The sequence below is a fragment of the Rousettus aegyptiacus genome, unplaced genomic scaffold (assembly GCF_014176215.1).
Source record: "Rousettus aegyptiacus isolate mRouAeg1 unplaced genomic scaffold, mRouAeg1.p scaffold_m13_p_1, whole genome shotgun sequence".
Lineage (NCBI taxonomy): Eukaryota > Metazoa > Chordata > Mammalia > Chiroptera > Pteropodidae > Rousettus > Rousettus aegyptiacus.
The window spans coordinates 148348773-148354143 of record NW_023416284.1 but is presented as its reverse complement, the minus strand read 5'-3'; positions in this window follow the sequence as shown (position 1 = coordinate 148354143).

Sequence of the window (5371 nt, the reverse complement as noted above, 5' to 3'; positions counted from 1 at the left end):
TTGTCTTTTGTCTATTTATTATAAAATCTTTCTAGAGACTATAATGGTATCATTTTTGTAGAATTAGAATACATGAGAGGTGAAAGATACTGATTACATCTTCAAAGACATCTATTGTTTCTTTAGGAAAGAATAGTAATTACTATTTTTAATGCAATAGGAGTTATACCATATTGTCCTCTGTAGGTTAGCCAGTCAGTATAGGTAAATATTGATGTTATAATCAGTTATCTCTAAAATTAATAGCACAGGCTGTACAGTCGAGATATAGCAATTAGCTTTGGGCTGAACCAAAGATTCCCCAAAATTGGAAATGGAAATTCTAAATTAAAAGAAATCTATAATTGGGGAAGGAAACTAGCTTTCATACTGACAATTTTTTACTGACCCCTACTATATACCCAGTAGACAAGGAATGATATGGTTGTGTTTGTCCAGAACTTTCCTATAATAATTTCATCTGAAGTAAAATTGCTATTAGACAAAACCTGGTTCTAGTACTGAATTTACATAGCATTCGGGTTCCACTTTTACATCAGGTTTCTTAAAAAATAGTTTATCATTCAATTTGTTGAGTATCTACCCAATTTAAGGCTTTGGGTATGCAACTAATTGAAAAATGCCTGCTCCCACAGCTTAGTAGTAGTAAAAGCAGACAAAAGAGAGAATTTCTAAGTCATAAAAAGGAGAAAAACATTTTAGGAACTTGCCAAAATTAGTGAAATGTCTTTTTGCCAAGCCCAAATGGATGATTTCGAGAAAATATTAGATCAGTCAGAAATGTTTCTGTATAAGCCCTGCGTTAGACAAATATTTCAGGCATTCACAAAAGCACCTCAACTTGAACAGCCATTCACCCACCTGCATTTAACAAATGTTTCACTTTTGCCATATTTGCTTCAAGTTTTTTCTTTAAATTATACAGAAGTTGAAGCCCTCTTTATGCATTTTGCCATTTAAGTCCTCTCCTCTCTTCAGAAGTAACTACTTTTAAAATTGGCATATCCATGTTTTTACTCTTGCTACAGCTCTGTCAGCATGTCAACCTTTATTACGAGGAGTTAACGGGACTCATTCCTTGATTGGGGGAATAGTTAGATGTATTTAGTGTTTGTGAAATGTGCCACATATACACTTCTGTAACTTGCTCTGCATTTATATGGTGCTCTCCCCTTTGTTGAACAAGTCTAGTTCATTTTAACAGCTATGTTAATGTTCTGTCTTAAAAGACAGCAAAAATCCACTTCGTACTGTAGTGAACCTCCTTGGGCACAATTAGGTTTTTTGTTTTCCCACTTAGAAATAGAAGCATTTGTATAAAATTAAAACCTCAAGATAATCATGGAAAATCAACTGTTACTTTATCTAAATAACCAGAGGGTACGGTGGAAAAATGACCCCATTTACAACAGCAATAACAGATATTTCCATAAATAAAAGTGTAAAGAAGCTATGGTTACGGTATATATAATGAGAAAGATAATGTAATAATAGAATGTCATGATAGATACCTAAATACATTTGGAAATTAATACTGGATTAAAATATTTCGTGTTGGTAAGGGAAGAGATTATTACCTATGTGATGTTGGGATAATGGGTAGCCGATGGGGAAATAAAGAGCATAAGTACTAGAGTACAGAAGCCTTCCTAAGTATGTCACCAATCCCAAACTAAAATAATCGATACCTTTGTCTAACAAAAATTCTGTAGGCTAACAACAACAACAACAACAAAATGACAAATGGGGTTGAGAGTATGCGAAATTACAACTCACAATTCAAAGATCGATATCTAAAGATAGTACAAGAACTTTTTTTGTTAAGGCAAAGAGGATGTGAGCAGTTTATTGTGAAAAGTACAAATATTAAATATGAAAATATGAAATGTGAATTAAAAGCTACGAAGATACTTTAACCTAATTTGTAAACCTGTCATGGTATAAATTTTTAGGAAGTCGTATATTGCATAGGGTAAGTCAGTATAACCGCAAGCTTAATTGGACATTCTATATCAAAATTATAAGTACAAATCTGATTCAGAATTCCATTTTGGAAAATTTAACATTCATTAGAAGCTAAGCAGGGTCAGGCCTGTTTAATACTTGGATAGGAGATCACCTAGAATACCAGGTGCTATAGGTTTAAAAAATAAAAAGGGATTATAAGCTGACAAGGTCCTTGCAATCTATGAGGTCAACCAAGGGTTGCCTCACCAAAAAAATTAAAAAAAAAAAATTGTTATGCAACACTTTAAAAGGTTAATCTAAATGTTTGATAAAGGATGGATGGGCTGAATACTTATAAAAATACAGCCATGATGAGTATGGGAACTATGTGTTATATGGAAAGGTCGTCAGAGTATTTCAAGTGAAAAAAGTAAAGAAGTGGGACACACGACATACGACTTTTTGTGTAAAAAGAAAAACAAAATTACTTGTTTATATAAATAATACCTAGGAAAGATGATTGGCAGTCTGGTACCATTGGAGAATTGGCTACTTTCATAGGGATCTGAATGCTGGACCATGTGAAATAGAAAAGTTTTTAAAAATGCAAGCAGATAATTTCTGGTCAAAAGAATAGGAATTTTACACAACCTTGCAGCTTCGTTTTCCTAGTCTCAAATTGTCTTTTTAGATGACTTGCAGATACATGCAAGTAAATGTTGCTGGTACAATAGTGACTATCTTAGTTTAATTTCTCATAATGAGAAGGAAAGTTGCCATGTGGCTAAAAGCCCCAATACCAAAGAGAAAATTATATAAATCTGGAAGAATCATGTGGTCCTGATTGAGGTAAAGTAGGTATTAACTATTACTATCGTGTCATTTTTTAAAATAACACGTTAAGACCTCAACTTGGAAAAATAAAAATAAAAAGATAGTCCTTTAATGAAGGCATTCTGTGCTGTCCTTTTCTCATGTCCTCATGGTTATAATAATCTTAGTCCTGCCAAAGCTACTAGCATTCTGTCAATAAGAGATTCTTCGAAGTTCCTACATTGAAGTAATTTACTTGCATCTTCTGAGTTCTGTGTTTTCAGTAGAAATACTGCTGAAGCTTCTCTTTTATATCGTGATAACAAATAACGAGTTTTCAAGTTTTTAAATGAAAACCGATTTGTATGTTATCACAAGTAGTAAATTTCAGTAGCTTAAATCCCTTTTTCTTCATAATTTTGTGCATTAGTCTCTGTGCCTCAGTTGCTTCTTAATTTAAAATGAGGAAAATGGTGATAGTTCTTACAGGATTGTTGTGAGAATTGAGTTAGTACATCGTTAATGCTCAGTGTTAGCTCTGCTGCTGTTATAATGTCAGGTAAACAGATAGATGGAGCCAAAACGGTGCAGAGGCAAGTCTTAAATCTTCGACTGTTTCTTTGACATCACATATGTTGCATTTGAACCTTCTATGCAGTTCGTTGCCTACAAATATCTAACTACTAGGTCAGGGATAGAGAAACAATCTCTTGAAAACTAATTTTAGCAATAAAGCTGATAAGACTTGACAAATTTAGGGGGATCTTAATGCCCCAGCAATTTACTCGAGGATACTCTGTCAAGCAAAATGGTTGTGAATCGATTATAGAAAAAATATGACATTTGTTACTGACTATTCACATGAGTAGCATTGTTAATTTGAAGAAATAATGCTCATGAAATTTAGTATTTAGAAGCTGCTCAACAATCACTGCATATCTCCACTTCACCACAAGATGGCAGATACTCCACTGTTGAAAGTTTTTTCTATTTGTGCATTTTCTCTTGTGGCTTGGTTCATTTAACAAGTTGAGGAGCAAGCACATGTTAACAGGTTCTTTCAAATGCAATATTAGATTCAGCACTATACGAATTAAACTAAAATGTGGTTTTCTGATTTCAGGTTTTTCTTTAAGTAGAATAATTATAGCCCTAATTCCTGAGCTTTACATCCATAAAACACAGTAGAGTATCTAGTAGTAAATGGTTATTGCTGACTTTTCTAGTCAAAAGCAAAATGGAAATATCAGAACCAGAATAATTTTCTATGTTGGCTGGGGGTGGAATCATTCAATGCAATGGAAAAAGAATTGAAATTTATATCTAGAAAATGCAGCTTAGTATAATGAAGTTAATATACAGAAGCATTGTATTCTTGTTCCACAACTTCTGTTACTAAACTAACTTCTGTGATTTTTGAAATGATGACACTTAAGAGTATTAATGAATTGTTTTCTAGTGGAATAAAATTATGAGGGAGAATAGATTACTTGATTAGATTCTGTTATTTGCTCTTTATTTAAAAATATTTAAATGTTGACGAAATCTAAGTTAAATAGTTCTAAAATAATAGTATAATTCTGAATAGTTAAAACTTTCTCAAGGCTGACATGACCAATTGTGTTGAGGAATGAGTTGAACAAAGTTGTGATCAAAATCTATGACTAATCTCTTTTGATTGTGAATTTTTGATAAATCAGAAGTTTCTAGGTTTTCTCATGTATCATCTAACTAGTTAATATTTTTTTTGTTTCTTCAGAAACCAACATTTTAACAGTGACCTGCAGTAATGTGGTATATACTTAGTAGGCTGATGTGTAGGTAAAACTTTTCTGTAAACAGGCAAGTTTAGGAATGTAGTTCCTAAGTTAAAAGAGAAAACATCAAAATTGCTCTGTTTAACAAATACCATCAAAAGACTGTGTTCTGGCAACCAATAAACTGAATGTTTGATTTGAAGAGGCAAGAATTTCTCTTGTTACTGTCTCGAATTGCACTTATGCTATGTCCTTAGGTGAGAAAAACACTTCAAAAATTTCCTTAATCTGCGGTCTAGCAGAAAAGTTTGTATTTGTGTTGCCTTTGACTAGATTCTAGGTAATAGGTCTTTGAGGGCACCCTGTGTGCTCCAGTGGTAGATAGTAGCCTTCCAGGTGCAAGAATGGGAGGCCTGCATCTCATAAATATTCCAGAAGTAATATTTTAAGTGGACCGAATTTCTAATTTTCATAGAATCTACCTTAAATGGATATAAACTATTTTCTAGGAAAAGATTTTCTCTACAATCACAATTAACAGTCATCCTCCCAATCAATCAAAGGCAAATGCACCTTCTCTTGAATTAAAATACATTTATTATTATTATTATATTTAGACATTTATTTGTATGCGTTAGTGTTTACAGGTGATAGGTCCAATTTCTGTGCTGTTTCCTTCTGATGGTGAATATCCTTTTGAAACTGTTTTTAAACCTAAATTAACATATCTTAAAATGGTAACACATTGGGCTTTCTTAATTTAATGACTCTTCCACCATCCTATTTCTAGAGTAAGGCAAACAAAAAACAAAAAACTCTAAGTTCATTTTATTCAGAAGTAGTTACGATGATGT